Genomic DNA, 20598 nt, shown 5'->3' with positions numbered 1-20598 from the left:
CTGAAAAAATTGAAGCGGTCATAAAAGCCCCAGCACCTGAAAATGTCTCACAATTAAGGTCGTTCCTGGGATTGATAAATTACTATCATAAATTTTTACCGAACTTGTCAACTCTTCTGCACACTCTTAACGAACTGTTACAAACGGGAGTAATTTGGAAATGGAGCAAAGACTGTAAACGTGCCTTCCATAAATGCAAAGGCTTGATCACGTCCAAGGAAGTTTTGGCTCATTACAACCCATCACTGCCAATCAGACTGGCGTGCGATGCATCCCCTTACGGCGTAGGAGCGGTATTATCGCATAGATTCCCTGATGGCTCGGAGCGGCCAATAGCTTTTGCGTCACGCTCATTGAATTCAGCTGAGCGTAACTATGCCCAGATCAACAGGGAAGCACTCAGCCTGGTATGGGGAGTGAAGAAATTCAAACATTACCTACACGGACAAAAATTTACCTTGTTGACTGACCATCAACCCCTCGTCTCCATATTCAACCCTAAAAAGGGCGTTCCCATTATGACAGTGCAAAGGCTACAGAGGTGGTCCCTTTCCCTAGGGGCACACCAATATGACATAGAATACAAAGGATCAAAACAGCATGGAAATGCTGACGGTTTATCGCGTCTACCGTTGCCAACGGTAGAAGAGGCACCTACAGTGGACCCAGTGGAGATGTTCCACTCAACCATAGTGGAATGTCTACCAGTAACAAATTCTACCATTGAAAAGGAAACGAGAAATGACCCGACTCTCTCACGAGTCTACGATTTAACGGTGACGGGATGGCCAGCACATGGCGAACCATTGTTGCCAGCATTCTCGCAAAGAAGAGAACAGCTGTCAGTGTGCCGAGGAACCTTGATGTGTGGATCCAGAGTGGTGATTCCACCCAAACTCCAGGATAAAGTGCTAAAGGAGCTTCACGAGGGGCATCTGGGTGGAGTGAAAATGAAGAACCTAGCCAGAGCGTTTGTGTGGTGGCCAGGTATCGATGGAGACATTGAAGAAATGACCAAGGGCTGTCTAGGATGCCAGAAGGTCCAAAACGCCCCACCACAAGCCCCTCTACATCCATGGGAGTGGCCCTCATCTCCATGGCAAAGGGTACACATCAACTTTGCTGGTCCATTTATGGACTCAATGTTCTTAATCGCGGTTGATGCACACTCCAAGTGGCCGGAGGTAATAAAGATGTCCTCCACCACCATGGAAAAAACCATCACAGTATTAAGGACCATATTTGCCAGGAATGGGCTGCCTGAACAGATCTGTTCTGATAATGGACCGCAATTTGTGTCCGAAGAATTCAGGAAGTTCTTAAAAAACAATGGGGTTAAGCACTACACGTCCGCCCCATACCATCCCGCCACCAATGGATTGGCTGAAAGGTTTGTCCAGACCTTCAAGAAGGCTATAAAGGCCATGGGTAATGAAGACATAAATCTACAGCATAAGGTAGATAACTTCTTGTTTGCATACAGGAATACAACACATGTGGTTACAAACCAAACTCCCGCCATGATGTTCTTCAATAGAAGACTAAGATGCCGGCTGGATTTGATCAAGCCAAACATCAGAAGTGACGTAGAGAACCGGCAATTTCAAGGCATGAATGAAAGGCCAACTAGAACCTTCCAGATAGGTCAACCAGTTTTGGCCCGGGACTACCGTACCGAGAAATGGCAGCCTGGAACTATTTGCACACGACTAGGACCGCTGATGTATACCGTGGACATTGGAGAAAGCATAACAAGGCGCCATGCTGACCAGATCATAGAGTCATCCGAAAAGGGACAACCTACACCACAACTCTATACGCCTAATGATGAAGCAGAGATACCCATAGTATCTACCTCCGATCCGGTGATACTGGAACCAGATGAACCCGACACTGGCATTCAAGCCAAATCGACCTTGCCAAAAGAACCTACTACACCACCGAAAACTACTACACCACCGAGGCGTTATCCGGACCGAGTCAGGAAGCCTCCAGAGAGACTGACTTATAATTGATTAACTGCAGCAAATGTGTAGATTATTGTTCTTGTAAACATGTTAATTAATGATTACTTAAAATGTTATGTACTGGTTGTCTAAAAGGGGAGGAATTGTGGTGTATGTGCCTTTAAGAGCCCCTGTGTACTGTAATGCCGGTAGTGGCCACTCGGGCTATATAAGCCTGTATAGTGTCTTGTATCTTTTAGTTCACCTCCAGACTTTGTTCAGTAAATGTAAGAAGTCACACAACACCAGGTTATAGTCCAACAGCTTTATTTGAAATCACAAGCTTTCGGAGCGCTGCTCCTTCTTCAGGTGAAGTGGAGAAATGCATAAAGACACAGCTTATATAGTCAGAGAATCATGTCAGATCTTTACTGGTAACCTTTCCAACTGCCATTTATCACACCTCGGCAGAGAGATAATCACAGCAGTCAAAGGTGTGAATGGTGTCCAAACAGGTCAGTCAGGGAAACATTACATCAAAGAACAATGAGGTGGGGTCACAAGGGGTCAAATATTGCAGATGCTGGGGTCTGTATGAAAAACAAAAAAAGACAAAAAACATTTTTTTTGGCTGGAAATCACAGCAGGTCCAGTCGCATCTGTGTGGAGAGAACAAGCCAATGTCGACTCGAGTCTGGTGTGATTTCCAGCCAAAAAAATGTTTTTTGTCTTTAAGAACCTCCGGAACTCTTCAGACATAAACTGTGGTCCATTGTCAGAGCAAATCTGTTCAGGCAGCCCATTCCTGGCGAATATGGTTCGTAAAATTGTGATAGTTTTTTCTGTGGTGGTTGAGGACATTTTTATTACCTCTGGCCACTTTGAATGTGCATCCACCGCAATTAAAAACATCGAGTCCATGAAGGGACCAGCAAAATCAATGTGCACCCTTTGCCATGGAGATGAGGGCCACTCCCATGGATGCAGAGGAGCTTGTGGTGGGGCGTTTTGGACCTTCTGGCATCCTGCACAGCTCTTGGTCATCTCTTCGATTTCTCTATCGATTCCCGGCCACCACACAAACGCTCTGGCTAAGCTCTTCATTTTTACCCCACCCAGATGACCCTCATGAAGCTCATTGAGCACTCTATCCGTCAACTTAGGTGGAATTACTACTCTGGATCCACACATCAAGGTTCCTCTGCACACTGACAGTTGTTCTCTTCTCGGCGAGAATGCTGGCAGCAGTGGTTCGCCATGTGCTGGCCATCCCTTCACCATTAAATCATAGACCCGTGATAGTGTCGGGTCATTCCGTGTTTCCTTCTCTATGTTTGCATTCGTCACAGGGAGACATTCGACTATGGTCGAGTGGAATAACTCCATTGGATCCACTGCAAGGTCTTCTTCTTCCACCATCAGCAATGGTAGACGTGACAATCCATCAGCATTTCCATGCTGTTTAGTTCCTTTGTACTCGATGTCATATTGGTGTGCCCCTAGAAAAAGGGACCATCTCTGCAGCCATTGTGCTGTCATTATCGGTACGCCCTTCTGAGGGTTGAAAATGGAGACAAGAGGTTGATGATCGGTTAGTAGAGTAAATTTTTGACCGTGCAGATAGTGATTGAACTTCTTCACCCCCCACACTAGGCTGAGGGCCTCTCTGTCAATCTGGGCGTAGTTACGCTCGGCAGAAGTTACCGAGCGTGACGCAAAAGCTATCGGCCTCTCCGAACCATCAAGGAATTTATGTGACAGTACCGCCCCAATGCCGTAGGGAGACGCATCACACGCCAGCCTGATTGGCAGTGCTGGGTTGTAGTGAGCCAATACTTCCTTTGAAGTGATTAAGTCCTTACTCTTCTGAAAAGCACGCTTACAATCATCGCTCCATTTCCATGCTACCCCCGTTCGTAGCAGGGCGTTCAGTGGGTGCAGAATTGTCGACAAATTCGGCAAAAACTTATGATAGTAATTCACCAACCCGAGGAATGACCTCAGCTGCGACACATTTTCAGGCGCTGGGGCCTTAACAACCGCTTCAATTTTGTCAGGGGACTTATGTAACCCCTCTTCATCAAACACGTGGCCACAATACGATATCTGTTTCTTAAAAAATTCGCACTTGGGGCGGTTGGCTCGCAGCCCATGTTCCCGTAGTCTAGTGAGCACCTGTTCTAGGTTGTTAAGGTGTTCACTGTCATCTTCACCTGTTACAAGGATGTCGTCCAAGTAACACTGAGTCCCCGGAATCCCTTGCAGGGCTTGTTCCATCGCTCTTTGCCATATCGCCGGAGCCGATGCTACTCCGAATACCAATCGATGATACTGGTAAAGACCTTTGTGAGTGTTTATCGTGAGATACTTCCTAGAGGACTCTTCAACCTCCATCTGCAAATATGCTTGTGCTAGGTCAATTTTTGTAAAACGCTTCCCTCCAGACAGCGAGGCGAAGAGGTCTTCTCTCCTTGGAAGAGGATATTGTACTGTGCGAAGGACAGGGTTCACCGTCACCTTGAAATCCCCACAGATGCGAATCTTCCTTGGCTCTCCGGACTTATTGGTTAACGTTTTCTTCATGACAGGAACGATGGGTGTCGCCCACTCGCTCCAGTCGACCTTAGACAACACGCCCGCCTTCTCCAGATTCTCCAGCTCTGCCTCGACGGCTGGGCGAATTGCATATGGTACCGGTCTCGCTTTGAAAAACTTGGGAACTGCATTCTCTTCTATTTTTATCGAGGCGGTTACGCCTTTAAGCATGCCCAGTTCTTGTTGAAATAGCTCTTTGGCGTTAGCTAAGATTGTTGACAATCGTCCAGGAGTGACGTCTTCATCTTTTTTACCGTCCACCATCATTGCATGAATGGAATGCCAATCTAAGTTTATCTTCCTGATCCATTCCCGTCCCAATAACGGTGGTCCACCATTTGGCACTATGTAGAGATACAATTTCCGTATTTTCTTGCCATTGTATTCGACAGGCACCCTTATTTTTCCTCTGAGGTATACTTTTTGCCCCGTATACATCGTCAAGATGATGGATGTCTCTCTCAAGGGTATGTGTGAAAATAGCCGCTCGTAGTCTCGTCGATTCATGACGGTTAGCGCTGATCCTGTATCCAATTCCATTTTAACTTGGGACCCTGCTATCGTGAGAGTGACCCAAATGGTTCGGTGATCCTCTTTTGCGATTACATTGTGAAGTTTGAGACAGCTTAGTCTTCCATTTCCGGATTCACTATCGCTCATCTGGTCTTCGGAACTACTGTCCGTCATCTTTTGTACTTTCTTGTACGGTTCCTTAGTAGCCTTTTTGTTGTCGCTGGTCTTCTGCCCAGACCTACAAACTCGTGCAATGTGTCCAATCTTCCCGCATTGTCTGCATATTTTGTCTTTGGACCAGCAGTCCTTCTGGTCATGGTTAGTTCTGCCGCAGCGATAACATTTTGCAAATCCCCGTGTCATTTCGTGGGTGCCGTATTCCTGTGGTTTTTGTTGAATTTCTGCAGCTCCCCTGGTTGCCGCTTCATACGATACTGCCACGCTGAAAGCCTTATCTAGCGTCAGCTCTTTTTCTGCGAGTAACTTCTTCTGTGTTCCTTCACTCAGGAGTCCACAGACAAATTTGTCCCGTAGGGTATCTGCCAGTCCTGCTCCGAACTGGCAGTGCTTTGATAGCTTGCGTAGTTCCGTAAGATACTCAGCATTGCTCTCATCTTTGTGCTGAGTTCTCCTGTGGAATTTAAATCTTTCTGCTATCAACAGCGGTGCAGGGTTTAAGTGCTCCTGTAGAACAGCAACAATTTTGTTAAAACTCTTCGCCTTCGGTTTGGCTGGAGTAATCAGGTCCCGCAATAGGCCGTACGTTCTAGTGCCCATTAAGTTTAACAATATCGATGCCTTTTTCCCCTCCGCTATATCGTTTGCCTCGAAATATACCTCGACTCTTTCCACATACGTGGTCCAGTCCTCTAATGTATTATCAAAAGCAGTGATACAGCCAGTCTTCGGCATCTTGCAAATCTAAAATGGTGCCTCCCGCGCTTTGCTTTCTTCTCCGATTTAACAAAATGGCGCCTCCCGCGCTTTTCCTTCTTCCCCGCTGTTGTTAGCGCTGCTTTCCACGGTTTCTTGCGCGTATTCTTTTTCTTTTATTATTTTCCTGTCGTGGAGCGGACCCTCTGGGACACTTCCCTCCCTCTTCTGAGGTCCGAACACTGCCCAGCTTTGAAATACCGGCCGCGCCCTGTATGCTCCACCCTCTCTCTCTCTCTCCTTGCTTCCCGACTCACTGCCTGGCCCCGTTGCAGCCCAAGAAGGATCAGAGCACTACCTGCCACCAGCCCGATTTGCTGGGAAACCATGGACCGAGGAACCCAGCCTGGTTCTGGACAGTCTCTCCTGCAAGCCTTGAACCCGATGATTGACGGTCGACGCCCGTTCGAGTTTCAATGGACTCTTTTTTTTTCTTTCTTCTGGCTCCGACCTTCAACAACGTCGTCGGAGCTGTTGCTGAGTTGCAGGTAAGTTCGTTTCTAACTCGTTGCCAGTGTTAAGTCCGTGAATGATTGAGACACGGACTAGCAGGAGAGAAAACAAAACAATCTTTACTGGTGGAAGGCATAAATGAATCTAAACAACAGAGGCTGTCTAGCGCCTTTTATACAGGGGTGGTCACTGCCGGTACTGCAGTCTGAGACCAGTTATTCTCTTAAAGGTACATACACAACAACGTCAACACAGGTGTAGGCAGCTGAGGTGCCTGTATACAGGTCTCCCTTGCTGATGAGATAGGGGCTGAAGCGGCTGCTTCCTCAGAAGGTGAGCCTCTCGGTGTAGAAGGCGGATGACCCACAGCGTCACCCAATGGCAGATAAACTGCTGTTGGGGGTTCAGTGGGTGTTGCTGCACTTCGTAGAAGCTGATCGGTGTGTCTCTTCCAGACAATGTCCTCGGGTGTCTGTACAGTATAGGATACTGGACCAGTCTGTGCAATGACAGTAGCAGGAACCCACTTAGGTCCACCACTGTAGTTCTGTGCCAACACATGTTCACCTGGACTGAAGACTCTGTCTTTGGAGCATTGTTCACGTCGCTTGATCTGCTTGTCCTGCTGATACTGTACCACATCTTTCACCTTTGGTGGTTTCAGCAGGTCGAAGTTGGTTCGTAGCTCTCTTTTGAGCAGTAGAGTGGCAGGTGATGCTTTTGTGGTCGCATGTGGTGTATTCCTGTAACTCAACAGGAAACTATTCAGGCGCTGATGAAGCATTCCCTGGCCTTGCGATGCCTTTAGAGAGTGTTTCATGGTCTCAACAAACCTCTCAGCTAGACCATTGGTCGCAGGGTGGTATGGTGCAGCCCTGATATGTTGTACACCATTCACCTGCAGGAATGTAGCCATTTCTTGTGACACCCACTGTGGACCGTTGTCTGAGACAAGTTGCATCGGAGATCCAAATCGGCTAAACACCTCACCTAACTTCTCGATGGTCTTCTCAGCGGTGGTGGACCTCATTATAACAACCTCTGGCCACTTACTGTGTGCGTCAACAGCCACCAGGAACATTCTCTCCTCGAATGGACCTGCAAAGTCTACATGAATACGGTGCCATGCTTCCTCCGGAAAGTCCCAGGGGTGAAAAGGTATAAGCTGTGGCACATTATGAACTCTCTGACATGAGGAACAGGTTTTAGCTTTGTCCTCAATCTGTCCATCCATACCCGGCCACCAGAAGTAGCTCCTCGCTATTTCTTTCATACGAACCATTCCGCAGTGTCCGGAGTGCAGTTGCTGTAACACTGGTTTCCGTAGCGATGGTGGAATAACCACTCTCCTCCCCCACAGCAAACATCCAGACTGCACCGACAGTTAGTTTCTCCTTAAGAGATATGGTTTCAGGTTTGGGTCATCACTGTCAAGCTTGCCCCTGACGATAATGTCCAGCACTGCAGACAACACTGGGTCGTTTCTGGTGTTTCGTTGGACCTGTGTCGAAGTAACAAGCGCGTTCTCCACCTGCCTAAAATAGCAGATGTCCATGCTACGCGTCATAGGCTTGGTGACAGGCAGCGGCAACCTGGAAAGACCGTCGGCGTTGCCGTGCAGGTCAGACTTGCGATATCTAATGTCAAATGTGTGTGCAGACAACAGCAGCGCCCACCTTTGCATTCTGCTCGCAGCAAGTGACGGAATCCCTGTATGTGGCCCGAAGATGGTCGTGAGAGGGCGGTGATCTGTTAGTAGGGTGAACTGTCTCCCATACAAATATTGGTGAAATTTGCGAACACCAAAAACGATGCTCAGTGCTTCTCATTCTATTTGGGCGTAGTTAGTTTCAGCTCTGTTCAAAGTCCTAGATGCGAATGCTATCGGCTTCTCTTCTCCATTTGGCATGATATGAGAAACGACCGCTCCCACACCATATGACGATGCATCGCAAGCTAACTGTATTGGTAATGAAGGGTTAAAATGCGTCAAAGCCACTGACTTCAGGAGCATGTCCTTTGCTGTCATGAACGCCTCCTGGCACTTGTTAGTCCATTCCCACTTCTTGTCTTTACATAGCAACCAATGCAGCGGCCTCAGCATCGAGGCTAGGTTCGGTATGAACCGTCCATAGTAGTTCAGTAACCCTAGAAAAGAACGCAGCTGGCTGATATTTTCAGGTGCTGGGGCATCCACGATTGCCTTGGTCTTGGACGGTGCCTTGTGAAGGCCTGTGGCATCGATCACATGACCGAGGTACTCAACTGATGCCTGAAAAAAATCGCATTTATCCCTGCAAACTCTGAGTCCGTAATCCCTCAGTCTCTGTAGCGTTGCATCCAAGTTACGCAGATGGTCTTGGTCATCACACCCAGTAACTAAGATATCATCTAAGTAGCACTGGACTCCAGGCAATCCACTAAGGATCTAGTCCATAGCACGTTGGAAAAGCGCTGGAGCTGATGTAATTCCGAAAGGAAGTCGACGATACCTAAATAGGCCCTTGTGGGTCACAATAGTCAGCATTTCTCGTGACTGTTCATCCACATGCATTTGCAGGTAGGCTTGACAGAGGTCGATTGTGCTAAACTTCTGGCCCCCAGCAAGTCCCGCAAACAAATCATCAATATGGGGGAGCGGATATTGCTCCACTGACAATACAGGTTAACAGTTACTTTAAAATCTCCACATATCCTAACTCCACCCCCTTTCTTGAGCACTGGTACGATGGGCGTTGCCCATTCACTCACGCTGACTGGTTCTAGTACTCCGCTTTCAACTAGGGCTTCTAAGTCAGCCTCGACTTTTGGTCTGATGGCATAAGGTATGGGTCGTGCCTTCATAAACTTGGGTTTGCTATCCTGCTTAATACGAAGCTTCACAGTAATATCTTTCATGCTACCCAGTTCTCCATGAAAGACTTCTGCATGTTTCTTTATGATGGCGGGTAAGCCTGGATCATTGTGTGACATCATGTAGACTGATGACCAGTCTAATTTTATTCTCTCCATCCACGAACGTCCCAGCAGGGAGGGGTAGTCTCCTTTAACTACGTAGAGTGGTAACTTCCTAGTTTGTCCATTCAACTGAACTGTGACCTCAGTGATACCTCTCACGGTTACTCTTTCACCGGTATATGTCTTTAACGCTATGTTAGCTGGCTGAAGTGGAAGGTGCTTTAATGTCTTTTTGTCGACTGTCTCTGACATAAGAGATACTGCTGCCCCGGTATCGATCTGCATTCACACAGGCTGCCCCTCTAGCAAGGGTGAGACCCAGTAGCCATGCGAATCCCCAGCTATAGTCAGCACATTCAGTGATAGTTCCTCCTCTGAAGTGTCACTTGCCTCTGTTTTGTCCTGTTCTACAGAGCGGACATGCTTCTTTATCTTTTGTCTGAATGTTTTTTTTCTTCCTTCCGTCTTTGACGTTTTCTCTGTGTCCTTTTTATTTCTGCATGCACGCTAAATATGTCCCTTTTTACCACAGCTGTGGCAATCCATGTCCACACACCAGCATGCAGACGCAAGATGCCCCGTTTTGCCACAATGGAAGCATGGCCCTTGGCTCTCTGTTCTTACTTTGTGCACTTTATCTGTTGCACCCAACTGTTGAGCTTCCTTAGCTGCCAATTCCATGGAAATACTGATTTCAATGGCCCTTTGTAGAGTCAGATTACTCTCCATTAATAGTCTCTTCTGTATGGCTTCAGTTCTCATACCACACACTAGCCTGTCTCTTATAGTATCATTTACCACGTCATTAAACTCACAGTGCTTTGATAGTCTTTTTAGTGCAGCTACAAACATGGTCACTGTTTCTCCTTCTTCCTGGTTACGCCTGTGGAACATAAACCTCTCAGCTATGACTAGGGGTTTGGGTGAAAAATGCCCTTTTAGTATCTCCACAATTTTGCTATATTGTTTAGTCCCTGGTTTATCTGGATGCACTAGAGTATGCAAAAGATTGAAAGTCTTTGGTCCCATCACACTTAACAATGTAGGTACTATTTTGTTCCCTCCAATGTCATTTGCTTGTGTGAAGTATTCAAATCGTTCTGTGTATGAGCTCCATTGTTCGACATTCTCATCAAACGGTCCAATGTTACTGATAATTCCAGCCATTTTCCTTCTCTCAGGCTCCTAATTATCACTCACTGAGGATCCTTCCAATGTTGAACTCAACTAAAATCACTATCAGTTATTTAGTGCTTCAATTCACAGATCGTTTCACAGTTGAATAAATGTCCTTCCCGATTTACTCACTGCTTTTCCTTCCCTTCCTCAAGTCGTTAGTACCTTATACGCTGTCTCGTCTTCCCGCCATTGCAAGCTCCTTTATCCTCGAGCCGGCCTCACTTTAATTAACTGTCCATGGCACAAATAATAGTTTTAAACACGTAAAACCCGACTATCTTCCGCACAGCAGAGCCACATAAGTTCAGACATCCTCGTCGCCTCTTTTGTTAAATCTCAAGAGTTTAATAACCTTGCTTGTATAACAATTAAAAGAGTACGCAGGAGACAGAGTTCAGTTAACAGCCATCACTTTCCAGAGAATCTTCTCAACTCAATGTACTCTATTTCCCATAGTGCATTGCACATCACAACTACGGTAAGCTATGTGGGACAATTCAAATACAACATTCAAAATACACAACAGAAACATCATGAAGAATTTTAACACTTCACTGAAAAAGAGGAAAAATTTAAAACCCCAAATATCAATTGTAGGAAGATTTATTATGACTTCAGTAATATTCAACAATAGGATGCAAATGCATCTTTGGAGCAATTGAAGGAAACAGAGGGGCAACTTCTCCCAAATACTTTCAGTGCTAAAGAGCCTCTGAGATGGCCAAGGTGGGGTCTTAAGCTGAAATGCCAGTTTAGCGCAATATGCCATCTTGGTAAAGCAGTTGATAGGAACGGCTGCCCAGAGGATCATTAAGCAGCTGATTGCAACTTAATGAGCGCTAGCAGGCAATTTAAGGAGGCTGCACGGCATTTGGGTGGCTAGCACTTGAACGAACACTCGCTCCTAACAGTGACCAGTTGACTGGGAGTAAACTAGTCGTTGTAGAGGGTTTGAAGCGCTACGTAAAGGTATATCACCTTTTACTGTTCACTGGAGGAGGTTTGACGAGGACTTTTGAAACACATCGGCAGACTTTCACCAACACTCTATCAACATTTATTCTGGATATTCCCTGAGGACTTCACCTAAAAAGCGTGAGTGCTGTGCTACTCTACCTTATAGGAGTCACCAGGAGAAAGGGAGTGCTTGGTCATTAGGATTTTGCTAGGGGTCCCACTTGCTCTGCAAGAGGAATTGGAGGAGGGCATGAGGCCAGGCAGAGCAGCACCAGCTGCTGCAGGAGAGAGGGACAGGAGGGCGAAGTACAGGAAATCCCTCCGTCTCGGGACCTCCTCTACCAGGACCTCCAGTGCCGCATCCAAGAAGCTGTGCGCCCTCTCACTGAGCCATCCTGAAACGTGCCGCTATGTGTCAGCCAGCCCACTCCAAACCTTCAGTGGAAGTGGGTAAGTGGAGCCCACATTTCCTGCTCCATGAAAATTGCATCTAATCAGTGCTTGAGTGCTAAACCTGCAGGTGTCTCTGCTTTAGCATCTCCAGGCAACAACAACAACAACCTAAGTTTATATAGCTCCTTTAATGTAGTAAAATGTCCCAAGGTGCTTCAGGGGTGTTATCAAAAACAAAATTTGTCACCAAGCCATATGAGGAGATGTACGAGCAAATGACCAAAAGCTTGGTCAAAGAGGTAGGCTTTTAAAGAGCATCTTAAAGGAGGAAAGAGAAGTAGAGAGGCAGAGAGGTTTAGGGAGGGAATTCCAGAGCTTCGGACCTAGGCAGCTGAAGCCACAGCCACCAATGGTGGAGCAATTAAATTCGGGGGTGTTCAAGAGATCAGAATTGGCAGAACGCAGAGATCTTGGGGGATTGTAGGGCTGGAGGAGATTAAAGAGATAGGGAGGGGTTAGGCCATGGAGGGATTTGAAAACAAGAATGAGAATTTTAAAATTGAGGCAAGTTCAAATTATGGTAATCAGCAATTAGGACCAAAATTGCATGCTAAATGCAGACTTCCAAACATGATTGTCTTATTAGCCCAGCACCCATTTAGTGCCTGTTTTCACCCTCTCACCAAAATAACCCCCTAGAACTCAGTCCTACATTCAATGTCTTTTCACAGGAGCTTACAGTGTTTGATTGAATCTCTATTTGCTGCTGCAAGAAACATTACAGGGGATTTGTTTTTAGCTTTTTTTTTATTCATTCATTGGATGTGGGCGTGGCTGACAATGCCAGGATTTATTGACCATCTCTAATTGCCCTTGCGAAGGTGGTGGTGAGCCACCTTCTTGAACCGCTACAGTCCGTGTGGTGAAGGTACTCCCACAGTGCTGTTAGGGAGGGAGTTCCAGGATTTTGACCCAGTGACGAAGGATCGGCGATCTACTTCCAAGTCAGGATGGTGTGTGACTTGGAGGGGAACTTGGAGGTGGTGGTGTTCCCATGTGCCTGCTACCCTTGTTCTTCTAGGTGGTAGAGGTTGTGGGTTTGGGAGGTGCTGTCAAAGAAGCCTTGGTGAGTTGCTGCAGGGCATCTTGTAGATGGTACACACTGCAGCCATGGTACGCCGGTGGTGGAGGGAGTGAATGTTGAAGGTTGTGGATGGGGTGCCAATCAAGCAGGCTGCTTTGCCTTGGATGGTGTCAAGCTTCTTGAGTGTTGTTGGAGCTGCACTTATCCAGGCAAGTGGAGAGTATTCCATCACACTCCTTACTTGTGCCTTGTAAATGGTGGAAAGGCTTTGGGGAGTCAAGAGGTGAGACACTCACACCCAGCCTCTGACCTGCTCTTGTTGCCACAGTATTTATGTGGCTGGTCCAGTTAAGTTTCTGGTCAATGGTGGTCCCCAGGATGTTGATGGTGGGGGATTCGGCGATGATAATGCCGTTGAATGGAAATAGTCATTGCCTGGCACTTGGGTGGCGCAAATGTTACCTTCATTGATGAAGCAAATGAAGACGGTTGGGCTAAGACACTGCCTTGAGGACCTCCTGCAGCGATGTCCTGGGGCTGTGATGATTGACCTCCAACCACCACAACCATCTTCCTTTATGCTAGCTATGACTCCAGCCAGTGCAGAGTTTTACCCCGATTCCCATTGACTTCAGTTTTACTAGGGCTCCTTGATGCCACACTTGGTCAAATGCTGCTTTGATGTCAAGGGCAGTAGTCCTGGTGAAACCCAAACTGGGCTTCAGTGAGCAGGTTATTGGTGAGTAAGTGCTGCTTGATAGCACTGTCAATTACACCTTCCATCACTTTGCTGATGATTGAGAGTAAACTGATGGGGTGGTAATTGGCCGGATTGGATTTGTCCTGCTTTTTGTGGACAGGACATAACTGGGCAGTTTTCCACATTGTTGGATAGATGCCAGTGTTATAGCTGTACTGGAACAGCTTGGCTAGAGGTGCAGCTAGTTCTGGAGCACAAGTCTTCAGCACAATAGTCGGGATGTTGTCGGGGCCCATAGCCTTTGCTGTATCCATTGCGCTCAGCCGTTTGTTGATACCACGTGGAGTGAATCGAATTGGCTGTAGACTGGCTTCTGTGATGGTGGGGACCTCAGGAGGAGGCCAATATGGATCATCCACTCCGCACTTCTGGCTGAAGATGGTTGCAAACGCTTCAGCTTTGTCTTTTGCACTCACGTGCTGGGCTGCACCATCATTGAGGATGAGGATATTCATGGAGCCTCCCCCTCCCATTGGTAGTTTACTGGTCCACCACCATTCACAACTGGATATGGCAGGACTGCAGAGCTTTGATCTGATTTGTTGATTGTGGGAGCGCTTAGCTCTGTCTATAGCATGCTGCTTCCACTTTGTAGCATGCATGTCGTCCTGTGTTGCAGCTTCCCGAACTTCATTTTTAGGTATGCCTGGTGCTGCTCCTGGCATGCTCTTCTACACTGATTGAACCAGGGTTGGTCCCCTGGCTGGATGGTAATGGTAGAGTGAGGGATATGCCGGGCCATGAGGTTACAGATTGTGGTGGAATATAATTCTGTTGCTGCTGCTGAAGACCCACAGCGCCTCATGGATGTCCAGTTTTGAGCTGCTAGATCTGTTCTAAATCAACCCCATTTAACACGGTGGAGTGTAAAGATGGGACTTCATCTCCACAATCACTTTGCGGTGGTCAATGCTGTCATGGACAGGTATATTGGTGAAGACGAGGTCAAGTTGGTTTTTCCCTCATGTTGGTTCTCTCACCACCTGTCGCAGGCCCAGACTAGCAGCTATGTCCTTCAGGATTCGGCCAGTTCGGTCAGTAGTGCTGCTACCGAGCCACCCAGAGTACTGAGCTGCCAGTGGGACAGGACATACACAGGGATGGTGATGGAGGAGTTGGGGACATTGGCTGAAAGGTATGATTCTGTGAGTATGACTATGTCAGGCTGTTGCTTGACTAATCTGTGGGGCAGCTCTCCCAATTTTGGCACAATTCCCCAGATGTTGGCGAGGAGGACTTTGCAAGGTCGATTGGGCTGCGTGTGCCATTGTCGTGTCCATAGCCCGTGCCGAGGTCGATGCCGGGTGGTCCGTCCGGTTTTATTCTTATTGCTTTTTGTAGTGTTTCTTTATAACTGAGTGGCTTGCTAGGCCATTTCAGAAGTCAGTTAAGAGTCAACCACATTGCTGTGAGTCTAGAGTCACATATAGGCCAGATTTCCTTCCCTAAAGGACATCAGTGAACCAGATGGGTTTTTACAACAATCCGATAGTTTCATGGTCACCATTACTGATCCTAGCTTTTTATTCCAGATTTATTTAATTAACTGCTGCCGTGGTGGGATTTGAACTCACGTCTCTAGATCATTAGTCCAGGCCTCTGGATTACTAGCCCAGTAACATAACCACTATGCGACCGTTCCTGTTACAGCACCAGATGCTGATACAGTACTTCATATACATTTTAAAAGACAAAAATATCTGATTTCCCTTGGAGGAAGGACATAAATACCATTTCAAATGAAATTAAGAGACTGTAGTTACTACCAACAGTGACTGATTCTGTCACCTCTTCTTCATTCTGTGTCACTTACGGAAGCTGAGGAGACAATTTAATTGAGAATTCTTGCGCATTGATATGATTGCCGCTGGTAAAAGACTGAATGAATAGAGCATCCTGAACATTGTTGTCAGCTCTGCTGAAAACAGACCTCAGCAAAGGGTTAGGATTTGTTTTTATTGTGATAAGCAACACTTCCATATGTAAGTGTTGGAATTGTGATTGCAAGAAAATAACATAATTGAGTGCCTCAGATGATGTCACCTGATTACTTTCAAATAATTATTCCTATCTACAATCAGGTTGCAGAGAGACAGGAAAACAAAAATAAAATGTTGGAAATACACAACAGCATCTGTAGAAGGAGAAGACAGGCTAACATTTTAGGCAGAACCATCTTCAGGAAGGTGTGCATGGATTTTCAGAAGCCGTTTAATAGGTTGTCTCACAGGAAGCTTGCTACAAAAATTCAAGCTTATGATTTAAGAGGAAATGTAGCAGTATAGATAGAAAGTTGATTGATGGCGAGGAAACAAAAAGCGTTAGGGCGTAATGGGTGTTGCTAAGACTGGAGAAGGATTGGAAGTAGTATATTCCAGGAGTCAGTGCTGGGTCCATTTTGTTCTCAGTATATACGGATGATTTAGACTTGGGCACAGGGAGCACAATATCGAAATTTGCTTACAACAAACAGCAAGAAGGATTGTCATAGACCAAGGACAGTTTGGTGGTATGGTGGAACTCTCTCCTTCCACTTGTTCCCCCCACCAGCATGCTTTTTCACTTTGGACCCAAGTCAGTGCATTGCAGCACTCATGCATCCCTTGCTGCCACCCTGTCCTTTCGCTAAAGCCACTCTTCAACCTCCCTGCTTTCAGATGCTGCATCACCAGCTTGGGAGCCAGGCCCTCAAGCTGCCACTGCCACTGACTCTGGAGGCGACGAGCAGGAGGAATCCGGACCATCCCTACCACCCTCAGGCGAGCCAGCCCATCTGCAGACTGGGGAGACTACTTCCCTGGAGGGGAGCGGGGGGGAATGCTCTGAGGAGGAACCAACTCCAGGAACCAATGGGCTGCAGCAACGCAAGGGGGGTAGGGAAGCTCGGGGGCCATCTCCCTGGAGGGCAAGTCAGGCCGCGAGTGCTGCTGCACAGAGCGCAGAAGAGGTGCATGCCCTCGCAGAAATGAGCGCCCAGGCTGGGCTGAGGCACACTGAGCTCATGGCTGCAGTGGCAAGGATGCCTGAATCCATCGAGACACTGGCAAGGAGTGTCCAAGACTTCGGCGCAGCACAGGCAAAGAGTGCGCAGGACTTCGGCGCAGCACTGGAAAGGGCTGTCCAGGGCTTCGGGACAGCACTGGAAAGGACTGTCCAGGCCTTCACCGAAGCACTGGTACCTGCCACGCAACTGCTGAGTGCTGCCACGCAGTCACTCGCTGGTCTCATGCAGACGCAGATTGAGGCCACGCAACCACGGACTGCTGCCACCCTCATTGGATCAGGCAGGATTACCCGGGGCCCTTGCAGCACCACAGCTGGCCAGCAATCTGTGGACCATCCGATTGCTGCACATGCTGCGGTGCTGCCCCGTCAGAGTGCCAGTATGTTGGCCGACCAGGGAGCTGCTGTCCGCTCTCAGGATGACAGCATTCCTGATGCCACCGCTGGCACATCTCCACTGCAGCTGCCACCACCTGCAGGACAGACTGCTTCCACCCATGCACAGTTGGAGCAGTCAGCAGCTGGGCCCTCCAGGCCCAGAGGTCGTCCAGGCCGTCCCTCAGGGGCATCTGCACTTTCGGACAGTCAGCAGGCCTCCCCCAGCCTTGCTCCAGCCACTGGGGTCCCATTACGGAGGAGCTGCAGGGAGGGAAGGGGCCAATCTCGAAAGAGAAGCAGATCACCATCAAGGGGGAAAGAGTAGAAGGTGCTGTTGAAACGTCTTATTTGTAGAAATCAAGGCCGAGGATGCTGGTCTGAATGTTAGTTATGTTTTGGACAGTCTCCCAGGTGTGCGAGTCACTTATGTGTCAGTGTGTTAGTTTTGCTTTCTGTTGCCATTGCTTTGTCTTGTTGGAAGGAAGTACATTTTGTACAATAAACAACTTTCTTTATTTACAATGGCCATGTCTGCTATTTACATGCATTTTGCCCTTCACAGGCTTTGGGGTATCAGAACGGTTCCATTCCTGTTCTTGGAATGGCAGCAAGCATTCCATGAGAGGGGCCTAGTAGCGACTTCTGATCAGCCTCTGATGGACGGCCCTTCCAGTTTGTGCCTCCCTCCCATCTTGGTCCTCCTCCTCCTCCTCCTCTGCTGGTGCTTCAATGTCTGGTGGCATTGGCTGGGTTCGTAGGATAGCGAGGTTATGCAGCATGCAACATACAACCACAAAGTGGGAGACTCACTCAGGCGAGTACTGCAGGGCTCCTCTGGAATGGTCCAGACAGCGGAACCGCTGCTTCAGCACGCCGATTGTGTACTCCACAATGTTCCTCGTCGCCTGATGGCTCGTATTGTACCGTTCTTCAGCAGGGGTGCTGGGCGAACGGAGCGGGGTCATCAGCCACGGGCACAGAGGATAGCCCTTGTCCCCGAGAAGCCAGCTTCCTGGGTGAGTCAGGGCCTCGAAAAGGTTTGCAACAGAAGTCTGGCGCAGGATGAAGGCGTCATGGCTGCTGCCTGGGAATTGCGCATTCACTGCGAGGATCAGCTGTCGGTGGTCACAGACCAGCTGGACATTCAAGGAATGGAACCCCTTGCGGTTGCGGAACTCCTCTGGATTCAATACAGGCGCCCGCAAAGCCACGTGCATGCAATCAATGGCACCCTGCACCATGGGGAAGTCCGCTATTGCTGCGAAGCCCTCTGTGCGCTCCCGCTGCTTGTCCGGGGTTATTGGGAAGGAGATGTACTGCCACCTCCTTCTAAACAGGGCATCAGTCACTTGAAGAATGCAGCAATGCACCGCAAACTGCGAGATGTTGACTATGTCCCCAGTTGCGGCCTAAAAGGAGCCGCTTGCATAGAAGTTTAGGGCAACAGTCATCTTCACAGCCACCGACAGAGATGTCCTGCACCTTATCTGAGGCTGCAGATCTGGCTGAAGCAGGTGGCACAGCTCAGTCACCACCTCCTTTCTAAAGCGCAGCCTTCTGATACACTGCTCCTCCGACATGTGCATGTAGGAAAACTGCTGTCAGAAAACCCTGGCAGCGTAAGGTCTGGTGTGGCGACGTCTGTTGGCCCTCCTCTGTCTGGCCATGCCTGCCCCTCTCTCCCTGCATCTCTGTGCCCTTTCCAGATGATTCAGCAGCAGGACGTTCCCCTCCAAAGCAGCCCCCATAATAAGTGCGCACCGAAAGTTTCCCCGTTTGAAATGCTCACCAACAGCAAGGTGATGGTCAGAAGGCTGAAGTTCTTCTGCCAGCGCTGGCTCAGTGGTGAAATGGCTCTCAGTGTGCAGCTCAGCAACTCTCGAAGATGTTGTGCTCCAAAAATGGCTGCCGCTTTTATACCACAGCAGTCCCCTTTAAAGAACGCCCCCCCAGCCCGACAGCGACTGGGGAACGTTCCAGGTAAGCTGTCCTTATTAGCGCCAGGCGGAACGGAGGGGGGCGCCACTGAATTTCCGGTCCGGGGCGCCCAAAAGGTGTTGCACAATGAAATGATGTCATGATCTGCCTGCGCCCGTGAGTGGGCACTAAGATTTAGCGCCGGCACTAAATGTCCGCTCAATATGGGAAGAGGCACAGGGCTCACTGCGCCCGGGCGCTAGTTGGTTAGCGCCCCACTTCTCGGCCTCTTTAGGCGCTAATGGGTGGCGCAACCAACTGAATTTCTCCCCCCTGATGTTTTGGTCTGCCTCAATGTTCTTAGGCTGGGGAAGTAAAATGCCTGCATGCTTCCTGCTCCTGATTGGTGCAACAACAATTTGCATTTATATTGCAACTTTAATGTAGTAAAAATGTCCCAAGGCGCTTCACAGGAGAATTGTCAGACAAAATTTGACACAGAGTCACATAGTGAAAACCTAAACAGGATGCTCAATGTTCCTAATGCAAGCTGGAGGAGGTTCCAGTGATAAGGAGGGATGGGGCCACGGAGGGGTTTGGAAACAAGGATGAGAATTTTAAATTTGTGGCATTGGATTGCTATGCAATGATCCCTCTCATAGGTGAGAGAAAGATCAATCTTGGTGCTTCTCCACAGTCAAACCGTCTACTGAGATTCACTATTTAAGTTCACATATGATTGCTTTTGCAAATTACCCAAAGGTTACCAGTGGCAGTGAAATTGTCCCTAATGCGAGTTACTGCCTTCAGGACATTGAGAGACAAAACTGGGAGAAATAAACCTAACTACATAGTTACACACCCCCTCACAACACCAGCAAACATTATTAATTTATTCCAATTTCATGGTTGAGTGGAGGAAAAGTTGTGAATAATTGTGATAATTTTTAAATATTCAGTTGAATTATGATAAAGAACGATTGGGCATTAACAGCGTGATAGTGTTTTCTTTCACGGAATTAATGCTCACCTGTGTTGTTTTTACAAACAGCTAGTCAAAATTAAACAGGTGAAAAATTTAACATTATACAAAAAAGTGAGTTTAAGAACAAATGTTTTCAGTTCTTTGCTGATATGGAGGTACTTTATAGCCCGAATGACAACTCTCATGTCCATAGCTGTAGTTTTGCAGAAAAATGAATGGTTCTAAAAATAAAAAAAAGTGAAATAAACAGAGTGAAATAATCCAGGAACTTTAATGGAAGATATTTTCTTCCATACATTCTTTGGAACACCACGGCAGAGGATGCCAAATAACCAATGAGTGATGGCAACCACACTGAAAGGTTGAGTTTTGATTGTCACATTATGACAGCAAGTTTCACCAGGCACAGTGCACAGCGGAGTATGAGAAAATAATCCCATCAGTATATATTTTCCATAAGAAATGTGATGTAAAAATGATTTTTGTAAATAAGACAGCTGCTTGGTAGATTTATTAATTACTGCGGTGACATAGAAAATTTGGC

This window comes from Somniosus microcephalus, chromosome 9, assembly GCF_052327205.1.
Source record: "Somniosus microcephalus isolate GS21.2 chromosome 9, FLI_Smic_1.0, whole genome shotgun sequence".
Lineage (NCBI taxonomy): Eukaryota > Metazoa > Chordata > Chondrichthyes > Squaliformes > Somniosidae > Somniosus > Somniosus microcephalus.
The sequence above is the reverse complement of the archived record's forward strand: the minus strand, read 5'-3'. Positions refer to the sequence as shown.